Source organism: Thalassophryne amazonica, chromosome 2, assembly GCF_902500255.1.
Source record: "Thalassophryne amazonica chromosome 2, fThaAma1.1, whole genome shotgun sequence".
Classification (NCBI taxonomy): Eukaryota; Metazoa; Chordata; class Actinopteri; order Batrachoidiformes; family Batrachoididae; genus Thalassophryne; species Thalassophryne amazonica.
Genome location: NC_047104.1, coordinates 97,364,291 through 97,379,758, shown reverse-complemented (window position 1 = coordinate 97,379,758; position 15,468 = coordinate 97,364,291). Strand labels below are relative to the sequence as shown.

The following is a 15,468-nucleotide window of genomic DNA, read 5'->3' as shown; positions in this document are numbered from 1 at the left end:
GGTGTCAAATAATTAGTAGTAGTCATAGTAGTACAGCAGCAGCAGCAATACTAGGATCTTGCTTTTCATTGGTGATTTTTTTTTTTTTTTAACTTTTTTTGTTTTGGTTTTTTGGTTTGTTTGTAGGTTGGAGGGGATCATCTAAAAGTTCCTAGAGAAGGTCGCTGAGAGTTAACACTTTAGAGCCTGAGCAAATTTGCACAGAGAAAAGGTACCCCCTCTACTCAAAGAGCCCATCATTATGGCACAATGGTTCATTATGTTAATGCAGCATGCAGTCCCCAATCTGCTTAGAGAAACAGGCTGTGTGGGGTTAGGGTTACCTGATGTATGTGGGCGCATGTGTGACATTTTGACTATAAAAGCACACACATCTTCAAGTCAAGAAGACAAACATCACAATGGCAGCAAGAAGGCCAAGCAAGAAATACACTCCTCTGGAAGCCTTATTAGCTCTTTTGCAAGCACTCCCAGATGTGGACTCAGGGAGTAGTGATGAAGATTCCTTCGTTGGTGAATCAGAGTTCATCCCCTCTGATTCCTCCTCTGATGAGGACATGCCAGCACCAACGGATTCACAGCCAAAACAGCCTCTTGACACAAGACTTGCACATAAGCGGACTAAAAGACTAATAATTGTCACAGAGGAGGACGATGAAGAGAAGCCTTCATCTGTGAAAGGAAAGTCTTCCCAATTCAGAAAAGGCAAACAGCATGCTGAAGACAAACCACGGTGCCAAAAACACAGGCACACTGGAGAAAGGTCTTCTTCATCCCAGAAGTGCAAGCGCACTGAACAGAAGTCCCAGAAAAGAGAAGGCCCAGAAAAGCAAGGACGCAAGCGAAAACTCCAAGGTGTTTACATTTTGGTTTTATATTGTAGCATTGTCTGTGTTCACGTCCTTCTGTTTATGGTTTTATTTATATATGTTCCTAAATGCAAAACAATTCTTCCCTTTTGGGCAATAGAGGTTTCATCTTATCTCATGTTATCTTTAGGCAGGACCTTGTGAGACAGCGAGAGATGGAACTGTTTGGGTTCAGTGACAAATTGACGACTTCAGCACCATTAGGCCAACGCAGACAATCAGTCAGCAATGCAGGACCGACGGAGATTGCAAGACGCAAAGTGACTAGTCGCTTGCAAAGCTTCCTTTGTCTATTTGACATCAGCATGCTGAGGACCATCATAGACTACACAGTACACAAAGCCCACAAAAGAAACCTTGACTGGAGTACAGGTGTCAACAAGCTGATGGCATTCATCGCTGTTTTATTCTTCAGAGGAGCGATTGGCAGAACCGGTGCCATATGTGACTGCTGATCAAAATGCTTCGGCATTCCGGAAATCATGTCCACAATGTCACAAGACCGATATGAAGAGTTGATGCGCTATTTATGCTTTGATATCAAGGACACCCGTTTGGAACGCATGCAGACGGACAAATTTGCTGCCATTTCAGACATTTGGGGGCACTTTGTTCAGAACTGTGTGCTGTCGTACAACCCAGGGCAACACATAACAGTTGATGAACAGTTATTTCCAACAAAGGTCCGAAGTCCTTTTCTGCTATACACTGCATCTAAACCGGACAAGTTTGGAATAAAGCTTTGGATTGCAGCAGACCTGGACACGTGTGCAATGCCATTCCTTACTTAGGAAAAGACCCCAGCCATGCCATAGGAGAGCGACTTGCAGACAATGTTGTGACAAGGCTTATGGAACCCTTTTTGGACAGAGGCAGAACTGTCACTATGGACAATTTGTTCACATCGTTGTCTCTGGCGAACAGGCTTCTACAACGCAACACAACTCTGCTTGGCACAATAAACAAAATTCGACGGGAAGTTCCACAGCAGGTAAAAAAAACACCAGAGAACGTGAGGAGTTTTCAACACAGGTGTTCACTTCTGGCAGTGCCCTGCTAACAGTTTATGCAGCTAAAAAGAAGAAAAATGTGTGTCTTCTTAGCACGCTGCATAAGAAAGTGGAGCTTGAAGAAGATTTGCGGCAAAAACCAAATGTAATCATAGACTACAACCATTTGAAATGTGGTGTTGATGTGCTGGATCAAAAACTGCATGCTTACACAGTGCGCACAGGAACACGGAGATGACCTATAGCTGTCTTCTACAATATCCTGGACATTGCTGCTGCTAATGCACATGTACTGTACAAGGCATGTACAGGATCAAAGGAGTCGAGACGAAAGTTCCAGCATAAGCTTGCAACTGAACTGAGAAATACACACATGCAGGAACGCGCACTGGAAAGAGAGAGAGAGGAGGCACTATGTGAAATGAGAAGAGTTTCTGAAGGGAAAACAACAACATGCCAAGTGCGTCAGAGTTGCAACAGAAATCGCAGTACAGAGAAATGTGGCATTTGCCACAAGTACACCTGTCAGAAATGTAGGAAAGGATCTCCATTCATGTGTAAAAATTGCTAAAATACTAAACAAACAAACAAAAAAACAGAACACTGTACATAGGAACTCACAATTTGTTGACTGTGCTCACGAATTGTTTATCAATGCGATTTCTCTTGAATATTTTTATGTGTGAAATAAATGTTTTTTCACTGAAGTCCTTTGTTTGGTCTATCCTTCCATTTAGGCCAGGGATGCTTAACCCTGGTCCTCAAAACCTGTTTTCCTACATGTCTCCCTCTTTCAACAGTCTGAGTGGGGCAAGGGAGCAGGTACTGATCTAATTTGCAACTCAAAGGAACCAGTCTATAGGGTGATCACCACAACACTAATTTGAGAGGGGGAGGAGGGCCTTGCAGCAGCAGCAGAAAGTTCCAGGAGTTCTAGGGTTAAAAAAGAAGTCCTATCTAGGCTTTGAGGCCCCTTGATATCGGTCCTTGTCTCTGGATTTCGTAGCATGAAGCAGACAAGCGTCTTCAAGTCCCCCTGGATGGGACGCCAGTCAGACTCGGGTTACTTTCCCAGCCAAAGCCGGTACCCATTTACAACTGGGTGGAGAGACAACAGAGATTAAGTGTCTTGTCCAAGGACACAGGAGCTACTGAGAGTTAGCATCAGCCTAATATTATTACAAACTGCAGTGTTTATTGCTCTGTTGTGGTTCTGGTCTCTTTAATTTATTGCAGTGTTTGGTTTAATTTGACTATAATTACCTGTGCAAAAAAGTTAAATAACAGCCATCACAGAAATAAGTTTGAAAATATGTTTGAAATAAATTAACAGAGTGGCTTTGGCTGATAAGTGGAGCTTTTCTCACAGGGCGCTGGAAGACGTCCTGGGTTTGATTCTGAGTGATGAAATGCAGAGAAACACCACCTGCAAAGTGATTGTTTCGTGTAGTAGATGTGCCATGTAGTACTGCACATCTGTAGTTAATACAGTCACTTGCCCAGTTCCGGATCATTGCCAGTTCCAGATCACTGCTGTAGTTTTTGCGCCGCCGTTTCTCGTAATCAGCATGAATAAGCTAATACTTGGTACCAATGGAAAGATTGATGTTTTGTCTACAAACGACCACAAGCTCGACCGGATCCAGCCGTCCTTTTGACCAGCAGAGGAATCAAAACATCCCAGTGGCTGCGGTGTGCGCGTTTTTTCTGACTCACTCATTCCTGCAAGTTTTAAAGTAACGATCTCTAAAACGTAGCAAAGGTGAGTTAGCCGTTCGGTGTTTTTGGTTCTACAGTGGGAAAATACTTACATACTTGGGTAGAAAATGTCAGTGTGTTATGTCTTGCTGTTTAATTGCTGCGTGAAATTTATCATCTCAAAATCACGGATGGGTATGAATGTGGGGGTTTTTACTTTTTAATTCGGGAGAAATCTCACCTCCACACTTCATTTTTTGCTCGTAAAAACGTATAACGGCGCTTTTCAAAACTAAGTAAATTCTCATTTAATAAGTATAATTTATATCATTTTGTGTTCAAAACACATTCTCGGGCACAGTGTGTATCATTCTGCATTAGAAGGGCTCCAGCCAGATGCCAGGAATGCCCCCAAAGTGAGGCAGTGATCCGGAACTGGCAAAAGTGATCCGTTTCTGGCGAATGTTTGCACCACACATAATGTGGCTTCACACTTTAAGTAGAAGCGCTACTCCACCCAGACTTTTTCAGCTGAATAACATCCAGATACCCAATACAACAATACACAATTAAAGGGCATTCAGTTGCATTATGGCTCCGTATAGCGGGACTTTAAAAAAGGTGATCCGGAACTGGGCAACCGTCTGTACTTGCTGAATACTGTGTTCCACTTCCTGTCACTCTGACATTTACAAACAGCTGATGGACAAGATGGAAACACATCACAAACTTCATCACAAACTTCTGCCTCCCCGTGAATAATACAGTGGTTTTGCACAAAATTTGCTTGGTTACACACACGACAGACTAAATCTTGTGTGAATTCATTTTCTCTTAAACTGACATTTCAAACTTTTCTTCTTCTGCACTTAAAAGAAACTTGTGTTATTGTAGTTGTTGTTATTCCACTTGTTCCTGTTAGAGATGTTATGTGTGTTTTGTGGATACAGATTATTCTAAAGCATTCACTTCTCATTTGGTTTTATCCATTGTAAAAAAAAAAACAAACAAACTGGCAGCTGTGCTTGCCATAACAATTCTGTAAAAAAATACAGTAAAAATATGTAAATACCTTTACAAAGCAATCTGTAAATATTACAGTAGAAAGCTGTTGTAATTTACAAAGAATATTACAGTAGTAAAACAGTACATTCTAAATAAATTAACATAATCATGCTGTTTTTACATTCATTCTGTAGAATTTAAATGCAATTTGTTAGTTATTGCACAATGAATACCATTTGATGATATTTTGTTGTGTTACTCTCATTTTGCTCGTGGCCACCACAGGATGTCTGGCACAAGACCCACTTGATGTTTTTTTTTCTGACACAACTCCAGCTGTATAAGGTGAACGGGCCTCAGCAGCATTGAATCTAGGATATTTTGGATATTATTTTAGGATTATTTTATTCTTACTGTTTGCACCACTTTGCTATCACACAATAGGAATTGAATACACTGAACAACGCAATAAACGCAACACATTTGTTTTTGCTCTCATTTTTCATGAGCTGAACTCAAAGATCTAAAACATTTTCTATATACACAAAAGACCTATTTCTCTCAAATATTGTTCACTAATCTGTCTAAATCTGTGTTAGTGAGCACTTCTCCTTTGCCGAGATAATCCATCCCACCTCACAGGTGTGGCATATCAAGATGCTGATTAGATACCAGGATTATTGCACAGGTGTGCCTTAGGCTGGGCACAATAAAAGGCCACTCTGAAATGTGCAGTTTTGCTTTAATGGGGGGGTCTGGGGGGTCAGAAAACCAGTCAGTGTTTGCCTCACGCAGTGCGAAACACCTCCTTCACATAGAGTTGATCAGCTGCCAGACGCCATTGAATATGACCATTTGTCCACTCAAGTCAGTTACGACGATGAACTGCAGTCAGGTAGAGACCATGATGAGGACGCCGAGCATGCAGATGAGGTTCCCTGAAATGGTTTCTGACAGTTTGTGCAGAAATTCTTTGGCTCTGCAAACTGATTGTTGCAGCAGCGGTCCAGGTGGCTGGTGATGATCTTGGAGGTGAACATGCTGGATGTGGAGGTCCTGGGCTGGTGTGGTTACACGTTGTTTGCGGTTGTGAGGCCGGTTGGATGTACTGCCAAAATCTTTGAAACGCCTTTGGAGATGGCTCATAGTAGAGAAATGAACATTCAATTCACGGGCAACAGCTCTGGTGGACATTCCTGCAGTCAGCATGCCAACTGCACGCTCCTTCAAAACTGGTGCTATGTGTGACATTGTGCTGTGTGATAAAACTGAACATTTTAGAGTGGCCTTTTATTGTGGCCAGCCTAAGGCACACCTGTGCAATAATCATGCTGTCTAATCAGCATCTTGATATGCCACACCATTGATGGATTATCTTGGCAAAGGAGAAGTGGTCACCAACAGATTTGTGAACAATATGAGGTCTGTGAGAAAAGTAACGGACCTTTTTATTTTTTTCAAAAGCTATATGGATTTGAATCACGTGCGATTACGTCAGCCAAGCTTGAACCCTCGTGCGCATGCGTGAGTTTTTCCACGCCTGTCGGTTGCGTCATTTGTCTGTGGGCAAGCTTTGAGCACTGGTCCACCCCTCCCGTCGGAATTCTTTTGTCTGAGAACTTGCTGAGAGACTGCCGCTTTGCTTGATCAAAATTTTTTCAGAAACTGTGAGACACATTCAAGAGGACACCATTTGAGAAATTCAGATGGTTTTCGGTGAAAATTTTTTGGGCTGATGAAAGATTAAGGAGTGTTACTATCGCTTTAAGGACTGCCCACGGTGCCGGAGGGCGCGCCGCGCCCCGAGCCGCTGTTGTCAGCCTGTTTCAAGCTGAAAACTTCCAAATTTAAGGCTCTGTTGATCCAGGACGTCGTGAGAGAGCAGAGAAGTCGGGATCAGCAGTTTATCCGGACATTCCACTGTTAAAGGAGATTTTGTAATGAAAGACATGCGGCCGGATTCGCGCGGCGGCACAGAAAAACACCTCCGTTGGAAGCCCTACAGGACAAGTTTGAACATGCCCAGCTGTTAAACAATTTCTCGGATGCTCACTCGACTGAAAGCCATCGAAAGCCGCCTGAATCTTACGAATGGTTTCCAACATGGAGGTGTTTTTCTGTGCCGCCACGCGATGAGCGGCTGCGTGCCGACGCGCGAATCCGTCCGCACGTCTTTCATTACAAAATCTCCTTTAACAGTGGAATGTCCGGATAAACTGCTGATCCCGACCGCTTCTGAAACTTCTCTGCTCTCTCACGATGTCCTGGATCAACAGAGCCTTAAATTTGGAAGCTTTCAGCTTGAAACAGGCTGACGACGGCGGCTCAGGGCGCGGCGCGCAATCCTTAAAGCGATAGTAACACTCCTTAATCTTTCATCAGCCCAAAAAATTTTCACCGAAAACCATCTGAATTTCTCGAATGGTGTCCTCTTGGATGTGTCTCACAGTTTCTGAAAAAATTTTGATCAAGCAAAGCGGCAGTCTCTCAGCAAGTTCTCAGACAAAAGAATTCCGACGGGAGGGGTGGACCAGTGCTCACTCAAAGCCTACCCACAGGCGAATGACGCAACTGACAGGCGTGAAAAAACTCACGCATGCCCACGAGGGTTCAAGCTTGGCTGACGTAATCGCACGTGATTCAAATCCATGTTGTTTTTGAAAAAAATAAAAAGGTCCGTTACTTTTCTCACAGACCTCGTATTTGAGAGAAATAGGTCTTTTGTTGGCAGCACAGTGGCTTAGTGGTTAGCAGTGTTGCCTCACAGCAAGAAGATCATGGGTTCAATTCCCGCCTGTGGCCTTTCTGTGTGGAGTTTGCGTGTTCTCCCCGTATTTGCGTGGGTTCTCTCCCGGTGCTCCGGCTTCCTCCCACATCCAAAGACATGCAGATTAGGTGGACTGGAAACTTTAAAACTGTCTGTGGGTGTGCTTGTGGGTATGAATGTGTTTGTTTGTCTATATGTGGCCCTGGGTGTACCCTGACTCATGCTCTATGGCTGATGGGATAGGCTCCAGACCCCCGCGACCCTTAATTGGACTAAGCGGTTGAAGATGAGTGAGGTCTTTTGTGTATATCAAAAATGTTTTAGATGTTTGAGTTCAGCTCATGAAAAATGGAGCAAAAACAAAAGTACTGCATTTATATTTTAGTTCAGTGTATAATTAATTGTATATCATATTGCCATATTAACATATTTTTACTGTATTTTTGCAAAGTATGTTAATATGACAAGCTCTGAAAAATCATGTCTGTTTAGACTTCTATATATCAATAGGATAAAACAGATTCTGCAGTACATTACATTTTCAGACAGAATGGTGGTGCAAGCACTTAGTGTGCGGGCTTCCCAAACAGAATATTCCCAGTACAAGGCTGCTTTTACCCCTCTCCCTCTCTCTCTCTCTCTCTCAAATTATAATGGATTTATACTGTAGAAATTACACTATTTTCTGTAAATGTATTAACATTTTTACTGTTGTTTTGATTTGTTTCTGGGTTTTTTTTATACAATTATTGTGGCAGGTTTTTTCCATATAAACAACTGAATTTTTGGATTTTGTTTATTTCTTAATTTATTTTAACAGTGTAATGAAGTAATCAGCAGTTAGTCAACGACAACTCAACTTTTATGGCAGAACTGTTAACTTTAAATAATCTGAAGACCTGCTGTCCAAAGTACACTGTATGAAAATATGTGGAGGAAAATAGTAGTGGAAACAAAATCCATAAGTTTAGAAGGTGTTATGTTCTAACACCTAACAATGACCCCAGCACACCTAAGTGTTGAATTGTGCTATTTGTTATTATTCTTTCACCTTCCCCTCATTCAATAATTTTCTTTTCTGAATTGTCGAGGAATTTTAATGGCCTTCAACATATACTCCAAACATCACCAGGTTTCTACAGTATGTATTAGGTACAACACATACTGCACAATGCTGAGCACAGGTGTGCAATGCAACGACGCAAACCAATGCACAGCGGCGCGAAGCCCGCTCATGGTACACTCACTGATCTGTACATACACTGGATAGTTCAATGGCCAGTATTTCTGAAGCAAAAGGGCCGCCATGTTACCACTCACATGTACCGCTCCTGAACGGTCTGTTTTACCAATCTTTAACCAGACGCGTGCAATTTTATTCTTTGTAAAAGTAAGTCCCTTCGGCTGCTCCCTTGTTTGCACTCGGGGTTGCCACAGCAAATCCAAGGTGGATCTGCATGTTGAATTGGTACAGGTTTTACACCAGATGTCCTTCCTGATGCAACTCCACATTACAAGGAGAAATGTTGCAGGGGTGGGATTTGAACCTGGAACCTTCTGCACTGAAACCAAGCGCATTAACCACTTGGCCACCACCCCTGCGCAAGTTTATTCTTTGTGATTTTGCAAAAAAAAAATACCTTCATGTGCAGCTATAAACTGCGCAAATTGCAACAAGTAATGAACAATAATTTGAAGAGTTCTGCTTCTTATTCCAGCATATAGGCATAGATAATAATAATAATAATAATAATAAGTGGCTTGTGTGTAGCCACATGTTGAGTTTTGTGTTGGATGAACTATTTTAAGACATTTATTAGGTCTACTTGTGCGTAGCTTTGGAGCTTTAGGTGTTGTTGCAACGAGCTTTATTACTACTATTAGGCTGAAGCTCATAGAGCTGTGTGTAATAAATATTGCCATTGCAAGGGAAAACCAACTCTCCTGTAACAGTTAAGTGGTATTTTATTATTTCAGTGCAACTATTAAAAAATCCACTGTTGCTACATTATCCATCATGACTTTGTTATCCATCCACTGTTGTTCTTGTTCATTTATGATATGGTATACACACACACACACACACACAGATAGATAGATAGATAGATAGATAGATAGATAGATAGATAGATAGATAGATAGATAGATAGATAGATAGATAGATAGATAGATAGATAGATAGATAGATAGATAGATAGATAGATAGATAGATAGATAGATAGATAGATAGATAGATAGATAGATAGATAGATAGATAGATAGATAGATAGATAGATAGATAGATAGATAGATAGATAGATAGATAGATAGATAGATAGATAGATAGATAGATAGATAGATAGATAGATAGATAGATAGATAGATAGATAGATAGATAGATAGATAGATAGATAGATAGATAGATAGATAGATAGATAGATAGATAGATAGATAGATAGATAGATAGATAGATAGATAGATAGATAGATAGATAGATAGATAGATAGATAGATAGATAGATAGATAGATAGATAGATAGATAGATAGATAGATAGATAGATAGATAGATAGATAGATAGATAGATAGATAGATAGATAGATAGATAGATAGATAGATAGATAGATAGATAGATAGATAGATAGATAGATAGATAGATAGATAGATAGATAGATAGATAGATAGATAGATAGATAGATAGATAGATAGATAGATAGATAGATAGATAGATAGATAGATAGATAGATAGATAGATAGATAGATAGATAGATAGATAGATAGATAGATAGATAGATAGATAGATAGATAGATAGATAGATAGATAGATAGATAGATAGATAGATAGATAGATAGATAGATAGATAGATAGATAGATAGATAGATAGATAGATAGATAGATAGATAGATAGATAGATAGATAGATAGATAGATAGATAGATAGATAGATAGATAGATAGATAGATAGATAGATAGATAGATAGATAGATAGATAGATAGATAGATAGATAGATAGATAGATAGATAGATAGATAGATAGATAGATAGATAGATAGATAGATAGATAGATAGATAGATAGATAGATAGATAGATAGATAGATAGATAGATAGATAGATAGATAGATAGATAGATAGATAGATAGATAGATAGATAGATAGATAGATAGATAGATAGATAGATAGATAGATAGATAGATAGATAGATAGATAGATAGATAGATAGATAGATAGATAGATAGATAGATAGATAGATAGATAGATAGATAGATAGATAGATAGATAGATAGATAGATAGATAGATAGATAGATAGATAGATAGATAGATAGATAGATAGATAGATAGATAGATAGATAGATAGATAGATAGATAGATAGATAGATAGATAGATAGATAGATAGATAGATAGATAGATAGATAGATAGATAGATAGATAGATAGATAGATAGATAGATAGATAGATAGATAGATAGATAGATAGATAGATAGATAGATAGATAGATAGATAGATAGATAGATAGATAGATAGATAGATAGATAGATAGATAGATAGATAGATAGATAGATAGATATAGATAGATAGATAGATAGATAGATAGATAGATAGATAGATAGATAGATAGATAGATAGATAGATAGATAGATAGATAGATAGATAGATAGATAGATAGATAGATAGATAGATAGATAGATAGATAGATAGATAGATAGATAGATAGATAGATAGATAGATAGATAGATAGATAGATAGATAGATAGATAGATAGATAGATAGATAGATAGATAGATAGATAGATAGATAGATAGATAGATAGATAGATAGATAGATAGATAGATAGATAGATAGATAGAGATAGATAGATAGATAGATAGATAGATAGATAGATAGATAGATAGATAGATAGATAGATAGATAGATAGATAGATAGATAGATAGATAGATAGATAGATAGATAGATAGATAGATAGATAGATAGATAGATAGATAGATAGATAGATAGATAGATAGATAGATAGATAGATAGATAGATAGATAGATAGATAGATAGATAGATAGATAGATAGATAGATAGATAGATAGATAGATAGATAGATAGATAGATAGATAGATAGATAGATAGATAGATAGATAGATAGATAGATAGATAGATAGATAGATAGATAGATAGATAGATAGATAGATAGATAGATAGATAGATAGATAGATAGATAGATAGATAGATAGATAGATAGATAGATAGATAGATAGATAGATAGATAGATAGATAGATAGATAGATAGATAGATAGATAGATAGATAGATAGATAGATAGATAGATAGATAGATAGATAGATAGATAGATAGATAGATAGATAGATAGATAGATAGATAGATAGATAGATAGATAGATAGATAGATAGATAGATAGATAGATAGATAGATAGATAGATAGATAGATAGATAGATAGATAGATAGATAGATAGATAGATAGATAGATAGATAGATAGATAGATAGATAGATAGATAGATAGATAGATAGATAGATAGATAGATAGATAGATAGATAGATAGATAGATAGATAGATAGATAGATAGATAGATAGATAGATAGATAGATAGATAGATAGATAGATAGATAGATAGATAGATAGATAGATAGATAGATAGATAGATAGATAGATAGATAGATAGATAGATAGATAGATAGATAGATAGATAGATAGATAGATAGATAGATAGATAGATAGATAGATAGATAGATAGATAGATAGATAGATAGATAGATAGATAGATAGATAGATAGATAGATAGATATAGATAGATAGATAGATAGATAGATAGATAGATAGATAGATAGATAGATAGATAGATAGATAGATAGATAGATAGATAGATAGATAGATAGATAGATAGATAGATAGATAGATAGATAGATAGATAGATAGATAGATAGATAGATAGATAGATAGATAGATAGATAGATAGATAGATAGATAGATAGATAGATAGATAGATAGATAGATAGATAGATAGATAGATAGATAGATAGGCTTGCTGATGATTACACAAAACTTGTATAAACTTTGATTAAATAATCATAATATTTAGAATTGAGTATTTCTCTCAGTGAGATATGAGTTGTCAGGATGCGAGTTTTGTTTGGCTTTATTTTCATGTTTTGGTTTGGATGTGTTCTTTTGGTAGATGTTCTTAGTTTTGTTGCTTTCCTGTGTGTTCTTCCTGCTTGGATCTGTCTGTCTCTGTTTCTCTTGTCTCTCTCTCCTGGCTCTTGGTGGTGGGCATCTCCCTCTCTCTGGCTACTCCCTCATTCTGGTTCAAATTTTGAGTCCACAGTGAAACAGGAAATGTCAAATGTGTTTACCTTTAGAATTTTTTTTTTTTAATTCCCCCTAGTTTTCATCTGTTTTTTTAATTAACCTGTTCTTCGGTATGTTGTTTTTGCTGTTGTATTTAATCATCTGTAAGGTTTCTGTGTAACTTTTTGTTTGTCTCATTAAATTTAAAAAAATAAAATATTGAGAACTTCCTGGATCAACACACTACCTGGTTTGACAATAGACGAGGTCTCGTGGGATCTTGCAGGAATTCAGTGCCAAATTGAGACTGAAACAGGAAGTGCCAAATTTTGGGTCCACAGTGAAACAGGAAAGGTCAAATGTTGAACACTTCCTGGCATGGGTGGAGCTAGAGGAGAGGCCAGGGTGGGACTGGACTCCACTGTCCCCCACCGAAACCTGACTGGACATCCCAGGTGCCACCCCAGATGATTGACACATCACGGCACCACACGTCTGGTTGAAAAGAGTCATTTTGAAATCGTGAGACATATTGACAGCTAGGTTTCTCCTGTACAGTGGTTGGCACTGTTCACCACAAAAAGTTCTAATCCACCTTAGTAGAAGAAGAAAAATCTTCAAGCCAAATTTGAACCTGAACATGTCTGAACCACGGACTCCTAATGACACCAAAGTTATATTGGTGAGTAAACAACCGTATTTTATGGCAGAAATGAGGTCCGGGTTGTTAAAAGTGGCATTTCTCCTTCTGGTTGTCTTATATATGTGTGTGTTTCTCTGGTGATTTTAGATTAATAAAAGTAGCAGACAGCAGCTGATTCATGCTCTGTTGGTTTATATGAGATGTAAGATGCAGCCTCTGAGTGTTTTGTAATTGCCCTCAAAGTATTGGAACACTTGGTATTTCACACATTTTAATTTGTTTATGCCATTTCAAATACAGCAAAAAATTCAAAAATTATCTTCCTTAAACTCTAACTGAAAGCAAATCTCTAGAACTTGATATAAATTTATGAAAAATATATAATAGAGCTTCCTGATGAAGTGGTGTAGAGGAGGATTTTCTTAAAAAGAAGACCTGAAAGTTCAGCTACAATTTGCCAGACGCAAGCCTAGATTTGATGTTTTGGTGAAATAAAATTTTGTATTTCTTTATCATTGATGTAAATAAAGTCCAACACATATTCAGTGACTTGGAAATGTTCATGTTTTCATCTCCTGACTTGTCGAAAGAAAACTTGCAATAAAACTGATTATTATTTACAGGTATTATACCAAAAGCGTAGCATTATTTATGTAACCCATCATCTTGGCTTTTATAGTTTTAATTAATTTATATCAAGTTTTAGAGATTTGATCGAGTTTAAGGAAGATAATTTTAGAAATTTTTGTTTTTTTACATTTCGGCTACTTGTACCCGCGATCTAGTTCTTTCGGTCATGACCCAACCCTCATGACCATAGGTGAGAGTAGGAACAAAGATTGACCAGTAGATCGAGAGCTTCGCCTTTTGGCTCAGCTCTCTTTTCGTCATAACAGTACGGTAGAGCGAAAGCAACACGGCCTCTGCTGCTCCAATTCTCCAGTCAATCTCATGCTCCATTGTCCTCTCACTCGTGAACAAGACCCCGAGGTACTTGAACTCCTTCACTTTGGGCAAGACCGTATTCCATACCCAGAGTAGGTAATCCATCAATTTCCTCCTGAGAACCATGGCCTCAGATTTAGAAGTGCTGATCCACATCCCAGCCACTTCACACTCGGCTGCAAACCGATCCAGTGAGTGTTGGAGGTCACCGGCCGATGAAGCCAACAAGACCACATCATCTGCAAAAAGCAGTGATGAGACCCTGAGCCCACCAAACCGGAAACCCTCTTCCCCTCGACTACACCTCAATATCCTGTCCATGAATATCACAAACAGGATTGGTGACAAGGCGCAGCCCTGGCGGAGGCCAACCCCCACTGGAAACGAGTCGGACTTACTGCCGAGCATCCGAACACAGCTTTGTTTGCGAGTACAGAGATTGGATGGCCCTGAGAAGGCACCCCCTCACTCCATACTCCCGTAACACCTCCCACAGTATCTCCCGGGGTACCCGATCATACGCCTTTTCCAAGTCCCCAAAACACATGTAGACTGGATCGGCATACTCCCAGGCACCCTTCCAGGATCCTTGTGAGAGTGAAGAGCTGGTCACTAGTTCCACAACCAGGATGGAACCCATATTGTTCCTCTTCAATCTGAGGATCGACTACAGGCCGAACCCTCCTTTCCAGCGCAATGGAGTAGACTTTACCAGGGAGGCTGAGTTGTGTGATGCCCCTGTAGTTGGCACACACTCTCTCCCCCATTTTAAATCCCTCCACACCCAGAGCTTTCCACATTTCTGGACAGATCTCATCAACCCCCGGGGCCTCGCCACTGCAGAGTTGTTTGACTACCTCAGTGACTTCCACCAGGGAAATTGATGAAAATCCTCCATCAGCTTCCAGCTCTGCCCCTACTATAGAGGGCGCTCCAGTCTGATGCAGAAGTTCCTCAGAGTGTTCCTTCCAACGCCAGATTACATCCTCAGTTGAGGTCAATAGAGTTCCATCCTTACTGTAGACAGCTTGGATGGTTCCCCGTTTTCCCCTCCCGAGGTGCCTCACGGTCTACCAGAAGCCGACCAAAACTCCTTCTCCATGGTTGCTCCAAACTCCTCCCACACCTGCTGCCTTGCCTCTCCCACAGCAGAGGCTGCTGCCCTTCGGGCTTGTCGGTACCTTGCAACTGCCTCCGGAGTCCTCCGAGATAACATACACCGGAAAGACTCCTTCTTCAGTTGGAGAAGTGAGAAGTTT

General features: G+C 39.2%; 1 protein-coding gene across 1 annotated transcript in view; it reads right to left on the bottom strand.

Moving 5' to 3' along the window:
- crispld2 (cysteine-rich secretory protein LCCL domain containing 2) overlaps positions 1-15,468 on the bottom strand; it is a 55,568-nt gene that overhangs the window by 22,745 nt on the left and 17,355 nt on the right. The gene's annotated exons all lie outside the window — the stretch shown is intronic.